Here is a 24,984-nt window from a genome sequence, read left to right on the forward strand (position 1 = left end):
TCATTGAAAATAGAAGGAGAGATAAAAATCTTCCAGGACAAACAAAAACTAAAGGAATTGGCAAACACGAAACCAGCCCTACAAGAAATATTGAAAGGGGTCCTCTAAGCAAAGAGAGACCCTAAAAGCAACATAGACCAGAAAGGAACACAGACAATATACAGTAACAGTCACCTTACAGGCAATACAATGGCACTAAATTCATATCTTTCAATAGTTACCTTGAATATAAATGGGCTAAATGCCCCGATCAAAAGATACAGGGTATCAGATTGGATAAAAAAGCAAAACCCATCAATATGCTGTCAGCAAGAGACTCATTTTAGACCCAAAGACACCCCCAGATTGAAAGTGAGGGGGTGGAAAACCATTTACCATACTAATAGACAACAAAACAAACCTGGGGTGGCAATCCTTATATCAGACAAATTAGATTTTAACCAAAAACTGTAATAAGAGATGAGGACGGACACTATATCATACTTAAAGGGTCTATCCAACAAGAAAATCTAACAACTGTAAACATCTATGCCCCTAACATGGGAGCAGCCACTAATATAAGTCAATTAATAACAAAAGCAAAGAAACACATCAACAACAATACAATAATAGTGGGGGACTTTAACACCCCCTCACTGAAATGGACAGATCATCTAAGCAAAAGATCAACAAGGAAATAAAGACTTTAAATGACACACTGGACGAAATGGACTTCACAGATATTCAGAACATTCCCTCCCAAAGCAACAGAATATACATTCTTCTCTAGTGTCCATGGATCCAGAATAGAACACAACCTAGGTCACAAATCAGGTCTCAACTGGTACCAAAAGATTGGGATCATTCCCTGCCTATTTTCAGAACAGAAATCCTTTGAAACTTGAACTCAATCACAAGAGGAAAGTAGGAAAGAAATCAAGTACATGGAGGCTAAAGAGTATCCTACTAAAGAATGAATGGGTCAACCAGGAAATTAAAGAAAAATTTAAAAAAAAATCATGGAAAAAAATGAAAATGAAAACTCAACTGTTCCAAATCTTTGGGATGCAGCAAAGACGGTCCTAAGAGGAAAGTATATAGCAATACAAGACTTTCTCAAGAAATAAGAAAGGTCTCAAATACACAACCTAACCCTACACCTAAAGGAGCTGGAGAAAGAACAGCAAATACAGCCTAAACCCAGCAGGAGAAGAGTAATAATAAAGATCAGAGCAGAAATCAATGAAATAGAAACCAAAAGAACTGTAGAACAGATCAATGAAACTAGGAGCTGGTTCTTTGAAAGAATTAACAAGATTGATAAACCCCTGGCCAGACTTATCAAAAAGAAAAGAGAAATGACCCATATCAACAAAATCATGCATGAAACCAGAGAGATCACAACCAACACCAAAAAATACAAACAATTATAAGGACATATTATGAACAACTATATGACAGCAAATTAGATAATCTGGAAGAAATGGATGCATTCCTAGAGATTTATAAACTACTAAAACTGAACCAGGAAGAAATAGAAAACCTGAACAGACCTATAGTCACCAAAGAAATTGAATCAGTCATCAAAAATCTCCCAAAAAACAAAAGCCCAGAGCCAGATGGCTTCCCAGGGGAATTCTACCAAACATTTAAAGAAGAATTAATACCTATTCTACTGAAACTGTTCCAAGAAATAAAAATGGAAGGAAAACATTCAAACTCGTTTTATGAGGCCAGCATTTCCTTGATCCCCAAACCAAAGATGCCATCAAAAACGAGAATTACAGACCAATATCCTTGATGAACATGGATGCAAAATTTCTCACCAAAATACTAGCCAATAGGATCCAACAGTACATTAAAAGGATTATTCACCACGACCAATTGGGATTTATCCCTGGGCTGCAAGTTTGGTTCAACACCCGCAAATCAATCAATGCAATACAATACATAAATAAAAGAAAGAACAAGAACCATATGATCCTGTCAATAGATGCAGAAAAAGCATTTGACAAAGTACAGTAAACTTTCTTGATCAAAACTCTCCAGAGTTTAGGGATAGAGAGTACATACCTCAATATCATAAAACCCATCTATGAAAACCCCACAGTGAATATCATTCTCAATGGGAAAAAACTGAGAGCTTTCCCCCTAAGGTCAGGAACATGGCAGCGATGTCCACTATCACCACTGCTATCCAATATAGTATTAGAAGTCCTAGTCACAACAATTAGAACAAAAAGAAGAAAAAAACATCCAAATCAGCAAAGAAGAAGTTGAACTCGCACTCTTTGCAGATGATATGATACTTTATATGGAACACCCAAAGACTCCATCCCAAAACTGCTAGAACTCATACAGGAATTCAGTAAAGTGGTAGGATATAAGATCAATGCACAGAAATCAGTGGCATTTCTATACATCAACAACAAGTCAGAAGAATGAGAAATTAAGGAGTCGATCCCATTTACAGTTGCACCCAAAACCATGAGATACCCAGGAATAAATCTAACCAAAGAGGCAAAGAATCTGTACTCAGAAAACTCTAAATACTCATGAAAGAAATTGAGGAAGACACAAAGAATGGAAAAACATTGCATGCTCATGGATTAGAAGAACAAATATTGTGAAGATGTCAATGCTACCTTGAGCAATCTACACATTTAATCAATCCCTATCAAAATACCATCCACTTTTTTGAAAGAAATGGAACAAATAATCCTAAAATTTGTATGGAACCAGAAAAGACCCTGAATAGTCAGAGGAATGTTGAAAAAGAAAAGCAAAGCTGGCGGCATCACAATTCCGGACTTCCAGCTCTATTACAAAGTTGTCATCATCAAGACAGTATGGTACTGGCACAAAAACAGACACATAGATCAATGGAACAGAATACAGAGTGCAGAAATGGACCCTCAACTCTATGGTCAACTCATCTTCGACAAAGCAGGAAAGAATGTCCAATGGAAAAAAGACAGTCTCTTTAACAAATAATGTTGGGAAAATTGGACAGCCACATGCAGAAGAATGAAACTGGACTATTTCCTTACATCACACACAAAAATAGACCTAAAATGGTTGAAAGACCTAAATTTGAGACTGGAGTCCATCAAAATCCTAAAGGAGACCACAGGCAGCAACGTCTTTGACCCCAGCCACAGCGACTTCTTCCTAGAAATATCGCCACAGGCAAGGGAAGCAAGGCCAAAAATGAACTATTGGGACCTCATCAAGATAAAAAGCTTTTGCACAGCGAAAGAAACAGTCAACAAAACCAAAAGACAACTGACAGAATGGGAGAAGATATTTACAAATGACATATCAGATAAAGTGCTAGTATCCAATTCTATAAAGAACTTATGAAACTCAACACCCAAAGAACAAATGATCCAATCAAGAAATGGGCAGAAGACGTGAACAGACATTTTTCCAAAGAAGACATCTAAATGGCCACATGAAAAAGTGCTCAGCCCCGCTTTGGGCTCCCTGCTCAGCGGGAAGCCTACTTCTCTCTCTCTCTCTGCCTGCCACTCTGCCTACTTGTGTTCTCTCTCTCTGTCAAATAAATATATAATAAATCCTTAAAAAACAAAAGAAAGAAATAGTGCTCAGCATTGCTCAGCATCAGGGAAATCCAAATCAAAACCTCAATAAGGTATCACCTCACACCAGTCAGAATGGCTAAAATTAACAAGTCAAGAAATGACAGATGTTGGCAGGGATGCAGAGAAAGGGGAAGCCTCCTACACTGTTGGTGGGAATGCAGGCTGGTACAGCCACTGTGGAAAATAGTATGGAGGTTCCTCAAAAAGTTGAAAATAGATCTATCATACAATCCAGCAATTGCACTACTGGGTATTTACCCCAAAGATACAAATGTAGGGATCCGAAGGGGTATGTGCACCCCGATGTTTATAGCAGCAATGTCCACAATAGCCAAACTATGGAAAGAGTCAAGATGTCCATCAACAGATGAATGGATAAAGAGGACGTGGTATATATATACAATGGAATATTATGTAGCCATCAAAAGGAATGAAATCTTGCCATTTGCAACAACGTGGATGGAACTGGAGGGTATTATGCTGAGCGAAATAAGTCAAACAGAGAAAGACATGTATCATATGATCTCACTGATATGAGGAATTCTTAATCTCAGGAAACAAACTGAGGGTTGCTGGAGTGGTGGGGGTTGGGACGGGTGGGGTGGGCTGGATGATAGACATTGGGGAGGGCATGTGCTATGGTAAGCGTTCTGAATTGTATAAGACTGATGAATCACAGACCTGTACCTCTGTAACAAATAATACATTATATGTTAAAAAAAAAAAAAAGAAGAAGAAGGAGATAGCAGGAGGGGAAGTTTGAAGGGGGATAATCGGAGGGGGGGATGAACTATGAGAGACTACAGACTCTGAGAAACAAACTGAGGGTTCTAGAGGGGAGGGGGTGGGGGGATGGGTTAACCTTGTGATGGGTATTAAGGAGGGCACGTTCTGCATGGGGCACTGAGTGTTATATGCAAACAACGAATCATGGAACACTACATCAAAAAAAAAAAAAGAAAGAAAAAAAGAAAGCATCAACCTGATTAAATGAAAAATATCAGAACTTTCAAATAAGAATGAGGTAAGTATACTTTATATTTATATATTAAAATAAAATATATTAATATGCTTATATTTTAACATGTATTTTTTCTGAATGTGTTGTTTTTGAAATATGAGTTATTCCTTTTCAATACTTACTTACCTAAATTTATCAAATAAAAAACTGCCTTCCTTTCATACATACTTTAAGCCATGTACCTATAATGATAAGAATAATCTTACTTATAAGAATTTTTTATTGTGTGGATTCTTGAAATGAATTACATTTTGGTATTCCTATTGTCGACATAAGAGGAAGGTATGATAATCATTTTTATGCCTAAAGTCACTTTATTATTATTTCTGTCTCTGTAAGCATAGCATATAAAAATGCTTACTTGGGAAAAAGGAAATACATCTCTTATCTTTAGGATAGAATATGAATTATAAATCAAAAACTCAAAACTTTTAAACATTGGGATAGGGAAATACAAAATTAAATAACTAATATAGATATTTAACTAAAATCTTTGAAAAAAAGAAACACACTTATTCATAGAATTTAGAACTATGTTGTTTTCATTTTCAAGTAACTGAATACATTTACTTTAAGCCCTTACTTCTCAGAATTGACTTCTGTGGAGACTTACTGACAAATATTTAAAGCCACAATGGTCTCACTAACCCTATCTTTTTTTATATAAGTGATGTATTTTTATATAAATTTTATATAAATGATTGCAGTAGTCCCCTCTTTATTCTTTGGGGAATATATTCCAAGTCCCCCAGTGGATGCCTAAAACCACAGATGGTACCAAATCCTATATATACTGGATTTTTTTTTTCAAAAAAGTTTAATTTATAAATTAAATAATTTATGGTGCAGTGGTGGGGGTTGGGAGGGGTGGGGTGGCTGGATGATAGACATTGGGGAGGGCATGTGCTATGGTAAGCGTTCTGAATTGTATAAGACTGATGAATCACAGACCTGTACCTCTGTAACAAATAATACATTATATGTTAAAAAAAAAAAAAAAAAAGAAGAAGAAGAAGAAGGAGATAGCAGGAGGGGAAGATTGAAGGGGGATAATCGGAGGGGGAGATGAACTATGAGAGACTACGGACTCTGAGAAACAAACTGAGGGTTCTAGAGGGGAGGGGGTGGGGGGATGGGTTAACCTTGTGATGGGTATTAAGGAGGGCACGTTCTGCATGGAGCACTGAGTGTTATATGCAAACAGTAACTAGTGAAAAAGTAGAACTATTATAGCAATATATTGTAATAAATGTTACATGAATGTGGTTTCTCTCTTTCCAAATATCTTGTGCTGTACTCACCCTTCTTTTTCTTGTGATGACATGAGATGATACAATGTCTACATAATAAGATGAAGTAAGGTAAATGATGTAAGAATGGGACATAACATTAGGCTACTACTCACCTTCTGAGGATATGTCAGACTGCTTTCAAACTGCAATTGACTGTGAATAACAAATCATGGAAAGCAAAACTGAAGTTAAGGGGAGGAACTACTGTATTTCCAATTGAAGTTGGCCTGCTGTTGGTCCAAAGAACAACTCTGTGGGAGAAATGCTAATTATATCTCACATTTTTCATTCCTGGTTATTATTTTCCTTTTCAGTCAACAGCTTCCCCTTTTGAAATGTTTTGAGAGATATTTTCTTTCCTGAGTCTTGCAGAAATATTTAGCAATGTATACTTAGTTGAATAAATGTGATATGCCCTTTGTCCTTTTAGCCATTAGAATGGTTTTCATTCATTTCATTTCATTCACTTGTATTTTTGTATGGCTTGATCTGTATGCTTGTACGAAGTACTATAAAGGCATGTACATCCCATTCTGATAAAAAATATATATATATATATCTCCAGGCTTTTGTACATTCATTTTCTCAAGAAAGCTGCTCATCTACTTCACTAACACCACTACTCCCTGGATGTATTCCCGCCCCGCCCCCCCCCCCCAGATGCACTTTAATCAACAACACCAATTTTGAACTTCATATGAGTGAAATGAATCCACATCGGATAGTGAGATTGGAGAACAAGAGGTTTTAGAAGACAAGTTTACCTAAACATAAGATCTTTCTAGCAACATCAGAAACCCAGTCATAGAAGAAAACAAAATGAATGGCTTTGCAAATCCAAGGTTGAAGACTTTCAATTTGGGTATTGAAGAAAAGAAAGAAGTATAGGATATGAGAGTTTTGGTGAAATTACCATACCACAGTGTGATAGAGACTGCCTGGATATTCACCAAACTATTTTTTTCTTCCTGGTCACACAGCTGGATTACAATTTCCAGCCCCCCTTTCATATAGGTGTGCCCAGGTGCCTGAAACCTAGATGATAATTTTAAGTCAAGGATGTGCAATTCTTCCATAACTTTCCAGAACAGTTTCACTCATACATCAGATTCTATCTTCTTTTCCATCACCTAGTTGAATGAGGGTGAAGTGAAAGTGGATTCTCTGGGTTTTCTTTTTTCCTCCTATATTCCAGAATGGGTTTGGGAGGAATTTGACAACCTGGACACAAATAAAAGGAAAACACACACACACACACACACACACACAAGGAGACTAAAACCATAACTCTCCCTAACCAAAGGACTAGAAAAGGAGCTGCCTAGCAACAGAAAACCTTTAGACGATAAATAAACAGTCTAGATTTTTACCTTTGCCTGACTATACCAAGGCACTCCAACCATCCTGACAAAATGGCATCACAGAAAGCTGAATAGAAGGTAGTTCTTTTATCCCCAAGGGGTAACAATTAGCACTGTTGCATCCCCACCTTGATGTCTGTGGATGCCATGTATGGAGCTGTAATGAGACACTACTCTTCCTCACAGGACTCCCTACCACAACCTCTCTACTCCCTGAGTGCCAACAGGGGATGAGTAGGGAAACTTGCTTTCGATCCCCACATAGCAATAACAAGAGGTTGCCCTCCATTTTCTCTACCAGAATGGTGCCAGCAGAATCCAGCTACAACAGAATATTTAAATAACATCCAAATTCTTTAGATATAAGTATTCTTTGGATAATATAATATCCAAAATATTCAGGGCCAATAGAAAATCAGTTATCAAAATGTATCATACCACACACCACACAAACCTCAACTTGAATGAGGAAGGACAGTTAATAAGCATCAACACTGAGATGACAGAGACATCGAAATTATCTGAGAAGAATTTTAATGCCATCATAGAAATACTTCTTTAAGAAATTAAGAATGTGTTTGAAACAAATGGGAAAAAAATGAGAAGTCTCACTGAATAAATAGTGAAGAAACAGAAGTGATAAAGTGGAAATTTTAGAACTGAATAATAAAATCTGAAACTGGGAAAAAATAGAAATTCAATGGATTGGCTCAAAAGATGGAAAGGAAAGAGGAAAAAATAAGTGAGGGTGGAGCCAGAACAATATAAACTACTCAGCCTGAACAACAAAAGTAAATAGGTTAAAAAAATAAAACTCTATGGACATGTGAAATTTAATTAAAGATCTAACATTTCTGTCATTGAATTTCCAAGAGGAGAGAAGAAAGAAAAAGTATTTTTAAAAAATTAATGGCTGAACCTTTCCAAATTTGGTTAAAAATTTATGAAACTACAGATTCAAGAAGCTGAGTGAAACCCAAAGAGTGTAAATCCAAGAAATCCAGATCAAGGGGCATCAAGTCAAACTGGAAACAGAAAACAAAGGGAAATCTTTAAATCAGTGAGAGAAACAACACCTTTCCTACAGGGGAAATGAAATCTAAGGACAGCATACAGGGAAGACACAAAAGATACAACATTTTTCAAAAGATGAAAAAAATTGCAGCTTCACATCATATACCCAACAAAATATTCTTCGGGAATAAAGGGGAAATCAAAACATTCTCATAAGAAAACTAGTAGTACTTGTCACACATAAACCTACTCACATAAACAAACATTTTCTTTCTCCTTGTGCAAGGTTATTAATTGTGACATTGATTGTAATAGGAAAATATTAGAAAAACCTAAACGTTTATCTAGCAGAATGGCTAAATAAATTATAATTCATCTACACAGTCGAGTATCACAGCTGTCAAGAATAATGAATAGGTCAAAAAACTGATAGTAGTGATTTTAATATATATTTGCAAAGGGTAAATATAAAAAAAATGGAATTCTAATGTATTACAAGCATCATATGTGTTAAATAAAGCAAATAAGTCTATTGCATTTGTTACCTTAGCTTCATGTTTGTGAACCTTACTCCACATCTTTTTCTTTGGCTTAGATCATCCATTCCTCTGGTTCAGTGACACTTAATCCAGTGATTTATAAGTCCCCATCCCCATCATTGGGACTGTCATAAAATTTCTGTATTTTCTCTTTCTGGAAAAACACACAACTACAATTTTTAGACCTATAATGAAAAGGACTGAAACCTCTAAATTATCTGCCTAAAATCAATAATCCAAACCCTCACATGAAGTCTCTTTCTAAAGATAATAATTTTATTGAAGCATTATCCCTACCTCACCACTTTAATATCTGGATAGCTTGTGGTAAGAATAATGGCCCCAAAGATGGCCACCTACTAATTCCTAATAGCTATGAATTGCTAGTACCTTGTATGGCAAAAGGAACTTTATAAGTGTGATTAAATTAAGCAAATTTACATAGAGATATTATTCCTCATTATTGTGTAGGCTTAGTGAAATAATAAGGATCCTTATAACAGGAAGGAGCAAGAGTCCAAGGAGATAGGACTATGGACGACTTCAAAAGCTGTAAAAGTCAAGGACCAGATTCTTATCTAAAGCTAACAGGAGGAATGGAATTCTGATAGTCCTATAAGACCCATTTTGGAAATCCATCCTCCAGAACTGTAAAGAAAATAATTTTATGTTATTTTAAGCCATTAAATTTGTGGTAATTTGTTACAGAAGCAATAGGGAAACAATACAAAGCATGAGGAAAAAACTCCACAAACATACAGGTATTTAGTGATGGAACCTCATTACTTGCCTCCCATCATGTCTATTGTCATGTTTCTTTTGCTCACATTGATGCAGCCACTTCAGTTGCTTGAATATTCCTTTTTCTCCTTTATGCATATAATTTCTTCACACTACTGTATCTGCCTAGAATGTCTACCTCCTCTAACTCTTCAACTCACCAATTTACTCTTCAATTATCAGTTCAGACACCAGCTGTATCATTTAAGAAATCCATTCCCATCACTTCTCTCCCTTTCTACCTTTGTTCTGTCCAGTTTCATCCCAGGACTTATAAAATTGTATTGTCAAAATCTATTAGTTTCTACCTCATAATTCAAGTTCAAAGAGCCCTTGAAAGAAGAGCTAGGTGATATTTAATTACTTTAATGATTTTATCTTCAGGATATACAATAATATCTGGACCATGGTGAATGATCTTGTTGTGAAGGAATAGATAAGTATGTAATAAAATGCTTGATAAATGGACACTAAGGAATAAGACTTAACAATTATTTTGGGGTAGAATTAAAACAAAAACAAAATGAAATAGGTAAATAAAGTGTCATTGATTTGCTCCTAGTAAACTTACTAAGTTTAGATTCTACACCATTTTCATCTTGCACTGTCTAGTCAATGAATAGTTGAGTTAACAAAACACTTGTAGCAATGTTTCAGACTATATTTAACTCATTTAATACTTCTGGTTAAAAAAAAAAAAGCAGGTTCAGTCACTCAACAGCAGAAAGACCTTACTGCTTGAAGTTTATAGCATAGATATTCATTTCTTTTTATAAAAGATAAAGGAATAGCTTGTGTTCAGCCTGGGCAAGGGGGACAGTGATGAATGTCATGGGGTCCTGCCATAGTATCAAGGTAACTGCTCCCAGAAGATAGAGACAAAATATGTTGGGTCAGAGAGGACAGAGGACAGAGAGGTTACCTCAGGAATCAGAGAAGTTTTAATAGCGGGGTACCATTAGTTATAGATAATAAAGAAAAAGACATTCACCAGATCCAGAAAGGAAGGAAGAGGATTTCCAGTAGCAGAATCAGGTTAATGATGTCAGCAGCCCTCAATACTGAAGCATTTTGTGTCAGTCTCTCCAACTCATATTTGATTAGACAATAATGTGAATCTGCTTAACTACATGTAAATAAGCCCAACTGATTTTTTTAAAATAGATTTTCCATGATGATTCTTCAGATGATTTTCTTTTTTAAAAGACAACTACCAAATTCTTTTTAAAAAGTTATGTTTTAATTTCCTCATGCACTAACAAAAATTTGCTCTGCCTATGAAATATCTATCTCTGTCCAAAAAGAGCATGCTTGTTCAAAAACAGTGAGCAGACCACTTTGAGGAAGGAGTCAGAGTATGGGAGGGGAGTAAACATCAGCAACATTTGAGACTGCAGTTTTGTAGCAGCCATATTGTGAGGAGGGATTAGTATTTACTGAGGTGGAGATTACAGAAGATGAAGAGGCAGATTTTGGGAGGAAGATACTAAATTTGGAATCGAACATGTTAAGAGGTGACTATCAATTACCCCAAAGGAAAAATAAAAAGTCATGAATTGGACATATGTGTGTGCCATATTTGTGGATGAAGCCCAAATTTTTATCCATCAAACACTAAAAACAAAAATAGAGAAGGAAAATTAAAATTAGGGTAGCCTTGGTATAACTCTTCATTTTAATCATACTCTAAAGAAGCTTGATGCAGAAACACAAGATAATGACAAGGGGTAGGTGGGGGACAGCCACACTTAAAAGGCTGCATGATAGATACAGTAATTTATTTTTTTAGGTAACTTAGGAAAATGAAACAAAGGCTCTGGTTCCTGGCAAAATTCTCTCAGAAAAACCTATAATTCACTGCAGTAGAGACAGAAGCAGGACCAGATGCACTGGTCAAGAAGCTCGTAATTAAGAACAGGAGTTGGTAATTACCTTCTTCTACTGTAAGGGGAAAAGAATAATTAAACAGCCAAGTCCAAGCAGATGCTCAACAAGAGCTTCTGATTGTGAAGGTGAGTCTTAGAGTAATTTGTATTGACAATATCAGGGAATTATTTTTTTTTCCCTAATGTATTCAATGTTTTGTGAAATAATTGCTTCATGTCTGAAGCAATTGCATAGGTTCATTTTAAAAATTAGAACAACAAACTTTTATTAAATAACTATCAGGTATAGGTGTGTTTTAAGCTTTGATATTAATATCACTAAGTTCCTGTCCTCAAGTAGTTCACAGTCTATTGCAATATAACTTTCCTGGGAGCCAGTATACTATTTATACTGTTTACTTAATTTTAAATATCTCTTGCTACCTTTTCAGCCTGGAGGAGTTTTGACCACAGGTTTTAGCCACCAGGAAAACTTTTTCATCATATGGTGATTTAAAGTGACATATTGTCTGGGACCTGAATGAGATGAGCCAGTTATGTGACAATATTGAAGAAGGGTGTTCTAGCCATAGGAAGCAGTATGATCACTTAGCTAGATCATTAGCTAGAAATGGGTTGGCCTTTTGGAAGAAATAAAGTGGTTGGAGGAGAGTGAGCAATGTGTTTGGTAGAAGTCAAGCTGACATACTCTGCAGGAAAGAGATGTGGATAGTGTAGTAAATTGTTTGCAAAAATGGATGAGATCATTTCCTTCTCTGTACCAGGCAGCTTTGCATTGCAATTTTCCAGCATCTCTTTCTCACTTCTTGAATCTGGTCTGTCTTTGTGATTTTCTTTGGGAAAAAGAATACAGAGGAAGTACTGTTATATCATTTCCAAGCCTAAGCCTCAAAAAACTTTGCACAGTTACCCTCTCCTCATCAAGCACTGCCTCCGTGTGAACAGACTGGCTGTCATGCTAGAAGATGAGAAGTATGAGGGGAAAAACTGAGGCACTCCAGCCAGGAGTCAGCTCATCCCCAGTTAACCTGGCTGCTATCCACAGTTGCAGGGTAAGCCTAGCCATGATCAGTAGACCTTCCCATAAAGCCCAGCCCAACTTGCCAGACAACAAAATTATGAACTCATGTAATGTAATTCTCAGCCATGAAGCTCTCGGCTGATTTGTTATGAATTAAAAGCTAGCTGATGCAGATAGGAATGACATTGTGTTGAACACTGTAGGCCACTTTAGATAATTTAGATATTTGTACACTTGCAATGCAGAGGCATTAGGATGCATGAGATCCACTGATATGAGGAATTCTTAATCGCAGGAAACAAACTGAGGGTTGCTGGAGTGGGGGGTGGGGTGGGAGGGATGGGGCGACTGGGTGATAGACACTGGGGAGGGTATGTGCTCTGGTAAGTGCTGTGAATTGTACAAGACTGTTGAATCTCAGATCTGTACCTCTGAAACAAATAATGCAATATATGTTAAGGAAAAAAAAAAAGAAGAAGAAGAAGGTAGCGGGAGGGGAAGAATGAAGCGGGGGAAATCAGAGGGGTAGACGAACCATGAGAGACAATGGACTCTGAAAAACAAACTGAGGGTTCTAGAGGGGAGGGGGGTGGGAGGATGGGTTAGCCTAGTGGTGGGTATTGAGGAGCGCACATTCTGCATGGAGCACTGGGTGTTATGCACAAACAATGAGTCATGGAACATTACATCTAAAACTAATGATGTGATGTATGGGAATTAACATAAGAATTTTAAAAAATTATAAAAAAAAAGGATGCATGAGATCAGATTTATGTTTTAATAAGAGGATTCTGAGTTGAGGAAGGCCAAGAATGGAGGCAGTGAAGTCATGTAGTAAATTACAGTGTACAAATAACAATACTGTTGATTAGAGTAGTACAATGGAAATAGGACTTAATGAATGATGATATGTAGTTAGTGAGGGAGAAAACAGAATCAAAGATTATTTCAATAGATACTAACTGTGTGTTTATAAGATCCTGAGATTGACAATGTATTCTCTGAATAAAAGCAGACATAAACTTCACCATCATAGAACTACAGTATCCTGAATGTTAATGGAATATTCACAAAAATAATGCAACACTGCTGTCATTGTAAAGTTTTCAGAGAAGAGGTGCCCATAATGCTGTGGAAGCTGTTTTATAATGGGCCCATGTAGTTCAGCAGTTTGCTTTAAGGAACCCTCTTTTGGATTACAGATTGAGATTAAAAAAAAAAAATTGTTTTTTTTTTTTTTCATTAGAATGACTCGTGGCTAGAATTCTTTTAGAAAACAAAATAAAGGGATACCTGGGTAGCTCAATCCATTGTCTGTCTTAGGCTCCCGTCATGATTCCAGGGTCCTGGGATCAAGTCCCACATTGGGCTCCTTGTTCAGCGGGGAGCCTGCTTCTCCCTCTGCCTGCTGCCCCCCTTCTTGTGCACTATCTCTCTCTCTGACAAATAAAAAAATAAAATAAAATAAATAAAAAAAATAGATAAAAAAGTAAATATCAGGGTATATCACATCACATAGGTTAATAATACTCAGAATTTTATGAAACCATGTCTTAATTTATGTAATTATGCATTGAAAAGTAATATATTTGTTGTCAAATATAGCAAAGCCAGGCCAGGTAGGTTTTCAAGAACTTTGTCCAGACTTCCACGTGTTTCGTTTTGTTTTGTTTTGTTTTCAATATAATGTAGATTATAATGGAGTTTATGCTGAAACAATTGTAATGCATGTAAAGTAAATATATATATATATATATATATATATATATATATGTATATATATATGTATATATATATGTATACACACACACACACACACAGAAAAGGAACTCAAGTGAAGCTGAAGATCTGCTGGGCTTAAGAGCCAGAAGAGTGCTGAGATAAAGTTCATGAGGCATGAGGGGCAGGGGCAGAACAACTGATGAATTATACATTGAGAAGTAATATATTTGTTGTTAATTGCAAAACAAAAATTTTGGAAAAACTGTTACAGCCTAAGACTGTAACTATACTCTATATTGGTATGATTTAGGCTAAATGCTTATCAACTTTCTGTCAAAGTGGTCTCTAATAGTTGGGAGTAGAGAGAGAAAAGCATTCATAGATAAAGACCTTGGGATAAAAATATCCCATTTCACTTGCTGAAATAATTAGATCTGCATTTGATTTTCTAGTCCAGAGCAAACTGATATTGAACAACTGCCACTGGTAAACTATCAATTTAGCAGGAAAAAAGGTTTAGCTTCCACAGGTAAGGAAAAAAAATATTTTGCATTTCCTTCTTTATTTTATTTTATTTTTTTGTTATATTAGTATCTTCAGTGTCTTGACTAAAAAGAAAATCTGTTTCAACATCATGAAATTGGAATGTTATGAGGAAAAAATATTTTGATAGAATGATAACCTGTGTAACTTAATCATAAATTAAACAACTGCATATTTTGCTTTGTTTCAGTGATTGGATACCAATAAGAACTGAATGAAGGTAATTAAAGTGCAAATAAAATAATTATTCATTAACTATTCAGTTAATGATTTTATGTAAATTGATTCAAATCTCCATATCTACCTTCAAAATTTCTTGAATTTTTGAACTTGGATTATTTTATGTAGTCTCCCAAACTGCTACATGGATAATATAAAATTTCCATTTTATATTGGAGTGTGTGTAAATATGTATAATTGGAGAAAACATTTAAGGTAAATGTAAACAAAAACACCCAAATATTATCCAATATGTTAAAATTATTCTGTGTAAACTAGTTTTTGAAATAGTGGGTCAGCAGTCAGGGATTTGAAAATTATTTTCTTGTATAAAAACATTTTGGTAGGGCAGGAGGAGCTAAGATAGTGGTGTAGTAAAAGGACCCTCATCTCGCCTTGCTCCTTGAACATAGCTACATAAATATCAAATGATTCTGAATACCTAAAAAATCGATCTGGACAACTGCACAGCTAGAGGGAGAGAAGAAGTCATTTTGTGGAAGGTAGGAAGTATGGAAACGTGGTTTGGGGGAGAAATGGATCAGGGATGCTACAGATGGAAGGGAGCCTGGTCATGGAGAAAGGCAAGAGAGGAGTGCACAGGCTATCACACAAGGATGACACTTCCCCAAAGCCATTGACTGGGAAAATGAGAGACACTGATTTTTGTGAGTTTTTGCAACCAGCAGGGCTCAAAGACTGGAGTTTTAGAGGTCCATGTCATGGCTGGTATAGAGCCCTGAGGGCGTTGCTGTGTTCCTGTAGAGGAGGCAGACAAGTAACCCAGGGACAGATGGCATGAGCTGAGGATCACCTAAGACACCTGGGAGGGACTGTTCTCTTTTCTTGGAGTGTATCTGAGAGAGGTGGCATTGTCTCTCCAGGGACAAAAGAGCCAGAGGGTGCCATTTCCCTTCCATGCCCCTCAGCATAGGGGCAGAGACACTTTCTGAGGACAACTAATCCAGATACTGGCTCTTTAGTGTGCTTTGCTCCAAATATCACACTCCTGTAGTCCAGTGTGACTGCCCTTCTGGGTCAAACCTGCATAAATCCCAGCATGGCAAGACCCAACCTATCAAGAAGAACAGTGCATGTCCCTGTCACACCAGGTCCCTAAAGTTTTAAGTTTTAAAACTCAGTCAGCCTGGCTGGGATAGAGCGCAAAGTGCACTGCACTGCTCCAGACAGACAAGCAACCTGGACACAGATAATGTGAAGATAGTTAACTGAAAAATGCCTAGGATGCACAGGGGATATTATTTGCTCCTCTGGAAGGGTTTCCCTAACAGAAGCAAGTATGAATTCCCCTCTCCATGGGCAGAGGAGCTGTCTGGGGCCATTTCCTTCCCCTGCCTCTCAGCATAAACTAACTTCAATAAACAGCACATCATCAATACTGGCTACATGGTCTGCTTACACCAAGTCTGACACCACTGCACTCCTCTGGTACTCCTTTTCTTGAGCAAGTGTGCCTAAGGGCCAGTGCAGCAGGCCCTCCCCCAGAAGACCAGCACAAATCCCAGCACTCCATTTCTATTGACCATAGAGTTCTGCAAAGCCTCAGTTATAGTGGAAATAGCATTAGGTCTCTTTTAACTAGCAGGCCAGACTACACTCTGGCCAAGGTCAAACACTCCCCACTGCAGGCAAGGAGAAACTCTGCAGAGGACTGACCTGAATGATAGAGCAGCCTTAACACAGCAGTAGAGTGCTTGCAGCACAGAACAGAGACACTTCCTGAATCACCAGGCCCTGGACATCATATGACATCTTCTTCATAAAGCCATTACTTTCAGGAGCAGGAAACATAACAGGCTTCCCCAACACACAGAAGAAGACAGAGACTTAGACAAAATGCCAAGATGGAGGAATTCATCCCAAAAGAAGGAAGAAAAAGTCATATCCATGGATCTAATAAAAACAAATATAAAATATGCCTGATCCAGAATTTAAAACAATAATCATAAGATACTGGCTAGACTTGAGAAAAGCATAGAAGACACCAGGAACTCTTACCACAGAGATAAAAGACCTAAAATCTAATCAGGCCAAAATAAAAAATGCTATAACTGAGATGTGAAACTGATTGGATGATACCACAAGAATGGAAGAAGCAGAGGAACAAATCAATGATATAAAAGATATAAATATGGAAAACAACAAAGCTGAACAAAAGGGGGAAAGAAAAATCTTGGATCACAAAAATAGACTTAGGGAACTCAGTGACTCCATCAAACATAATAACATTCAAATCACTGGAAGATAGAGAAGACAGGAGCAGAAGGTTTATTTGTGTACATAATAGCTGAAAATTTGCCTAACCTGGGGAAGAAAACAGACATCCAAATCCAAGAGGCACAGAGAACTCTTATCAAAATCAACAAAAGCAGGCGAACACCAAGACACATTGTAGTTAAATTTGCAAAATATAAAGAAAAAATCCTAAAAGCAGCAGGACAAAAGTCCTTAGCTTAAAAGGGAAGATCAATATGTTTAGCAGCAGATCTTTTCACAGAAATTTGGCAGGTCAGAAGAGAATGGCATGATATATTCAATGTGCTGAATGGGAAAAATCTGCAGCCAAGAATACTCTATCCAGCAATGCTACATTCAGACTAGAAGGGAAGATAAAGAGTTTCCCAGATAAAACAAAACAAAACAACAACAAAAGCAACAACAAAAACTAAAGGAGTTCATGACCATTAAACCAGCCCTGCAAGAAATATCAAAGGGGACTCTGAGTGGGAAAGAAAGATCAAAAGTGACAAAGACTAGAAAGGATCAGAGAAAATCTCCAGAAACAACCACAAAACAAGTAATAAAATGGCACTAAATTCATATCTATCAATAATTTTGCTGAATGTAAATGGACTAAATGTTCTAATCAAAAGACATAAAGTCAGAATGGATAATAAAACAAGACCCATGTATATACTGTCCACAAGAGACTTATTTTAGATCTAAAGACACCTGCAGATTGAAAGTGAGGGGATGGAGAAATATTTACAATGCAAATGGACATCAAAAGAAAGCCAGAGTAACAATACTTATAATTGACAAACTAGATTTAAAACCAAAGACTGTAATAAGAGATGAATGAGGTCTCTATATCATAATAAAGTGGTCTATCCAACAAGAAGATCTAATAATTGCAAATATTTATGTCCCCAACATGGGAGCACCCAAATATATAAAACAATTAATAAGAAACATAAAGGAACTCATTGAAATTAACACAATAATAGTAAGGGACTTTAACAGCCCACTTACATTAAATGGACAGATCATCTAAGCAGAAAATGAACAAGGAACAATGGCTTTGAGTGACACACTGGACCAGATAGACTTCACAGATATATTCAGGACATTTCATCCTAAAGCAATAGAATACACATTTTTTTTTGAGTGCACATGACCCACATACTGGGTCACAAATCAAGCCTCAACAAGTACAAAAAGATTGAGATCACACCATGCATATTTTCAGACCACAATGTTATGAAAATTGAAGTTAACCATGAGAAAAAAAAAAATGGAAAAACCACAAATACATGGAGGCTAAAAAACATCCTACTAAAGAATGAATGGGCCAACCAGGAAATCAAAGAAGAAATTAAAAAGTACATGGAAACAAATAAAAATGAAAGCACGATGGTCCAAAATCTTTGGGCTAGAGCAAAGCTCTCCTAAGAGGGAAGAATATAGCAATACAGGCCTACTTCAAGCAACTTAAATGTACACCAATAGGAACTAGAGAAAGAACAAATGAAGCCTAAAAGCTAGCAGAAAAAGGGAAATAATAGAGATTAGAGTATAAATAAATGATATAAAACAAAATATCAAAGAAAAACAGTAGAACAGATCAATGAAACTGGAAGCTGTTTCTTCAAAAAAATTAGTAAAATTGATAAACCCCTAGCCAGACTTATCAAAAAGAAAAAAAGAAAGGACCCAAATAAATAAAATCACAAATGGGAGAGGAAAAATAACCACGAATACCATTGAAATACAAATAATTATAACAGAATATTATGAAAAATTATATGCCAACAAATTGGACAATTTTGAAGTAATGGATAAATTCCTAAAAACATATAAACTACCAAAACTGAAACAGGAAGAAATAGAGAACTTGAACAGATCAATAACCAGCAAAGAAATTGAATCAGTAATCAAAAATCTCCCAAAAAACAAAGGCCAGGGCCAAAAGGCTTCTCAGGGCAATTTTACCAAACAGTTAAAGAGTAGTTAGCACCTATTCTCACACTGTTCCAAAAAACAGAAATGGAAGGAAAACTTCCAAACTAATTCTATGAGGCCAGCGTTACCCTGATTCCAAAACCAGACAAAGACTCCACTAAAAAAGAGAACTATAGGCCAATATGCCTGATGAACATAGAAGCAAAAATTCTCAACAAGATGCTAGCAAAATTAATTGAACAGTATATTAAAAGAATTATTCACCATGATCAAGTGGGATTTATTCCTGGGTTTCAAGGGTAGTTCAATATTTGCAGATCTCAACATGATACACCACATTAATAAAAGGATAACAGGTATATGATCCTCTCAATAAATGCAGAAAAGCATCTGACAAAGTACAACATCCATTCTTGATAAAAACCCTCAACAAAGTAGGGGTAGAGGGAACATACCTCAACTTTATAAAGGCCATCTATGAAAAACCCACAGCTAATATCATCCTCAATGGGGAAAAAGTGAGAGCTTTTCCTCTGTGGTTAGGAATAAGACAAGGATGTCCAATTTCACCATTGTTATTTAACATAGTACTGGAAGTCTTAGCCTCAGCAATCAGACAACAAAAAGAAATAAAAGGCATCAAAATCAGAAAGGAAGAAATCAAACTTTCACTATTTGCAGATGACATGATACTCTATGTAGAAAACCCAAAAGAATCCACCAAAATATTGCAAAAATTGATAAATGCATTCAGTAAAGTTGCAAGATACAAAATCAATGTACAGAAAGTTGTTGCATTTCTATACGCCAATAACAAAGCAGCATAAAGACAAATCAAGGCATCAGTCCTATTTACAATTGCACCAGAAACCATAAGGTAATTAGGAATAAACCTATCCAAAGAGGTAAAAGACCCATACTTTGAAAACTATAAAAACACTTAGAAAGGAATTGAAGATAACACAAATAGATGGAAAAATATTCCATGCTCATAAATTGGAAGAACAAATATTGTTAAAATGTCTATACTACCTGAAGCAATCTACACATTTAATGCAATCACTATTAAAATACCACCAGCATTTTTCACAGAGCTAGAACAAACAATCCTAAAATTTGTATGGAACCACAAAAGACCCCAAAAGACCCCAAATGGCCAACACAATCTTGAAAAAGAAAAGCAAAACTGAAGGCATCAGAATTCCAGGCTTCAAGTTATATTACAAAGCTGTAGTGATCAAGACAGTATGGTACTGGCACAAAAACAGATACAGAGATCAATGAAACAGAATAGAAAACCCAGAAATGGACCCACAACTATATGTTAAACTAATCTTAAACAAAGCAGGAAAGAATATCCAATAGAAAAAAAAACAGTCTCTTCAACAAATGGTGCTGGGGAAAATGGACTGCAACATGCAAAAGAATGAAACTAGGCCACGTTTTTTACACCATACACAAAAACAGACTTAAAATAGATGAAAGACCTAAATGTGACACAGGAAACCCTAAAAATCCTAGAGAAGAACACAGGCAGTAACCTCTTTGACATCAGCCATAGCAAATTCTTACTAGATATGTCTCCTGAGGCAAGGGAAACAAAAGCAAAAAATAAACTATTGGGACTTCATCAAGACTAAAACTTCTGCACAGCAAAGGAAACAACAGAACTAAAAGGTAACCTTCAGAATGGGAGAAGATATTTGAAAATTGTATATCTGATAAAGGGTTAGTATCCAAAATCTATAAAGGACTTATCAAACTCAACACCCAAAAAACAAATAATCCAGTTAAGAAATGGACAGAAGACATGAATGGACATTTTTCCAAAGACATACAGATGGTAAACCAATGCATGAAAAGATGCTCAACATCACTCATCATCAAAAAAAGTACAAATTAAAACTGCAATGAGAGGGGCGCCTGGGTGGCTCAGTTGGTTAAGTGACTGCCTTCGGCTCAGTTCATGATCCTGGAGTCCCGGGATCGAGTCCCACATCGGGCTCCCTGCTCAGCGGGGAGCCTGCTTCTCCCTCTGACCCTCTCCCATCTCATGGTGTCTCTCCTTGCTCTCTAATGAATAAATAAATAAAATCTTAAAAAAAAAAAACTGCAATGAGATTATCACCTCACACCAGTCAGAATGACTAAAATTAACAAGACAGGAAACAAGAGATGTTGGTGAGGATATGGAGAAAGGGCCACCCTCTTACACTGTTGGTAAGAATGCAAACTGGTGCAGCCACTCTGAAAAACAGTGTGGAGGCTCCTTAAAAAGTGAAAAATAGAAGTACCCCATGATCCAGCAATTGTACTTCTAGGTATTTACCCAAAGGATACAAAAATACAGATCAAAGGAATACATGCACTCTGATGTTTATAGCACCATTATCTACAATAGCCAAATTAAGGCAAGAGCCCAAATGTCCATCAACTGATGAATGGATAAAGAAGAGGTGGTAATGGAATATTACTTGGCCATAAAAAAGAATGAAATCTTGCATTTACAATAACATGGATGGAGCTAGAGAGTATTATGCTAAGCAATATATGTCAGTCAGAGAAAGACAAATACCATGATTTCACCCATATGTGGAATTTAAGAAAGAAAACAGATGAACATAGGGCAAGAAAAAAAAGAGGGAAACCATAAAACAGACTATAGAAAACAAACTGATGGTTACCATAGGGGAGGTGGGTAGGGTGATGGGTTAAATGGATGACAGCTATTAAAGAGAGCACTTGTGATAAGCACTGGATGTTGTATGTAAGTGATGAGTCACTAAACTCTGCACTTGAAACTAATATTATACTATGAACTAACTGGAATTTAAATAGAAACTTGAAAAAAAAAATTGATAATGACATAGTTGGTAGCAGGATTTTACCTCTAGGTGTTGGGCTCATAGATAAAAATAAATGAATGCAAAGGTAATCTGAAAAGTAAACCTATTTTGAACAGAGTAGCCTTCTCAATCCATTGTCTTTTGGGAATTAGATTAACAGTCTTGTACAAGAAACCACTAGCTTTTTATATAACAATACATATGGTAGAATAATGCTCCTTCCAAAGATATCCATGTCTTAATATCTAGAATCTGTTACTTTATATGTTGAAAAGGACTAGCAATAGTAATGTTAACCCTTTTGAAATGGGGCCATTATCTTGGATTATAGGGTGGGGCCAATGTCATTACAAAGAGCCTTATAAGTGACAGAGGGAGGCAGAAGAGTTAGAGTCAAGAAGGAGATGTGACGACATAGCAGAAGTCAGACTGATGTGAGTCTAGGAGCCAACAAATGTAGAGAGCCACTGGAAGCTAGAAAGGCAAAACAAAGAATTGCTTCTTTAGAAGTAATTATTTGAAGAAAGAATTCAAGACCTTGATTTTAGGCCATTAATACCCATTTTGGGCCTCTCAAAGATAAATTTGTGTGTTTTAAGGCCCTAAATTTGTGGTAATTTGTTATAGCAATAATAAGAAACTCATACAGTATAGTTTCTTCTTATTTAGTAATATAAATTAATTTTGTTATATTAAACAATATGCCTAGCAAAAAATAACATTCACAATAACTACTTTTCCTAGCTATGTTGTTTTAAGCTTAATTTTGTAATTGTTACTGGTATGTATAAATTAAATTGATTTATTGAATTTTTATGTTGACCATATTAAATGGATTTTTTTTAATGGATTTTCTTTTTCTGAATTTACCTATTAATTCAACTGGCAAGTCTATAGACTATTTTGAATTTTCTGAATATACAATCGATCATCTGTAAATCATAACAGTTCTATTTTTTTTAAGTCCTGACACCTTTAAATTTTATTGCCTTAACATGCCTTATTTTATAGACTAGAACCACCATACTACATAACACATATCCTATTAGGTTAAAGAATTTCACTTTTATTCCTAGTTTGCTAAACATTTTTTTAATCACGAATGGTTGTTGAATTATATTAAATGATTTTCTTTACATCTATCAAAATGAACATTAATTGCTCTTTATTTTCTTAATAGGGTTTATTACAATGATTGACACAATATGTCCAATTAATTTTTCATTCTTTTTGACAATATACCATTTTTATATTTTATGGTTCATTCTGTTAACATTCAATTTAGGAATTTTGTATCTGTGTTAATGACAGATTATCTATAAATTTTATATTTCCTATTTATTATTTTAATTTTCATTATATATATATTTTAAAGCTATGTTATTAGTAGAATATAAAAGTAGAATTATATTCCTGATGAATTGATCCTTTGATCATTATGAAATTCTATCTTAATCTCTAGCACCTCTACTTGAATTACCATTTTATGTTACTATGTTATCATCAGCTTTCTTGTTAGTGTTTTCAGGGTATCGTTTTCCATCTGTTTGCACTCACCCTCTCAATTATAAATGTCTTTATATTTAAAGTATCTCTTGGGATGCCAAAGTGGCTCAGTAGGCTAAGCAGCTGACTCTTGATTTCTGCTCAAGTCATGATCTCAGGGTCATGGGATCGAGCCCTGAGTCAATCCCCACTTGAGATTCTCTCCTTCCCCCTCTTCCCCTCTCCTCACTCATGTGGGCATTCTCTCTCTCTCTCTCTAAAAAAATAAAATTAAAAAAAAGATAATGTGTCTCAAGTAAACAACTGTTATTTGTTTTTTATTTTGTTTTGCTTTTGTGTTTTAAGTTCAAGTTTGACAATCTTTTCATTTGCTTAGTGCTCTTGTATTATCCTGTTTGGGGTTTGCTGAGCTTCTTTAACCTGTGGATCATTACCTTCTGTCAGCTTCTAAAAATCATCAGCTGTTATCTCCTTTGATGTGGCTGTGTCCCATTCTCTCATTTTTTCCCCCATGATTCCAATTAAACAATATGTTAAATGTTTTGGCTGTTCCCACATGAATCACGCATTTTCCACTTCTTTTCCATATTTCATCTTCCTATGCTTCAGATTCATTATATCCTATTAAACTGCTTTACAGTTCACTCATCCATTTATTTCTTGAATTTAGATATCTTAATTTTATATCTATAGTGTTACTATGTTTTCGTTAAATAGATTTCAATTCTCTGGAGAAATTTGGCATCCTTTCTTTTGTATTTTTCACCATTTTCCTTAAAACATAACCATAGTTCTTTAATTTTTTTTTTTTTTGCTAAATCCAATATCTGAATAATCTATGAATTTACTTCTCTTAATTGTCTTGTCTTATAATTCTTGGTTGTATTTATTGTCTGTTTACATATCCAAAATACCCTTTAATATAGTGTGAAAATGACAATAAAGTAACTGTGGCAGCTTCAATTGCAGAGGGCTCTTCTTTTGTTCTAATAGATAAATAGAGGGATTAAGCACCCTAGTCCATCCTAGAAATGAGCTCCTTACATGAAATTTTTGTGAAACCAATTATACATGTAGTTCACCTCTGAACCTCACGCATGACCCTGTCAGACTTTTCACAGAGATAAATGTCTATATGGGTAAGACTGATCCAAACTCACCCCACATTGTTATTTTTGCCTTAAAAAACTTTTGAATATTCCTCCTAGTGTCCTACTAATAATTTACCTTTGATTATGTTATGTTGAGTCATAAAGTTTATAATTACTACAAAAATTCAAACAACTTTTCTTTAAATACTTGTGCTAGAATTTTACTATTCCTATTTTAAGCTTATAAATTTATTCATCTATAAATTTCAATTACTTTTTAAAAAAAATTAAATTTTATTATGTTATGTTAGTCACCATACAATACATCATTAGTTTTTGATGTGGTGATACACGAT

This window comes from Mirounga angustirostris, unplaced genomic scaffold, assembly GCF_029215605.1.
Source record: "Mirounga angustirostris isolate CCGP_5_RB_7025 unplaced genomic scaffold, mMirAng1.0.hap1 SCAF_4, whole genome shotgun sequence".
NCBI lineage: Eukaryota > Metazoa > Chordata > Mammalia > Carnivora > Phocidae > Mirounga > Mirounga angustirostris.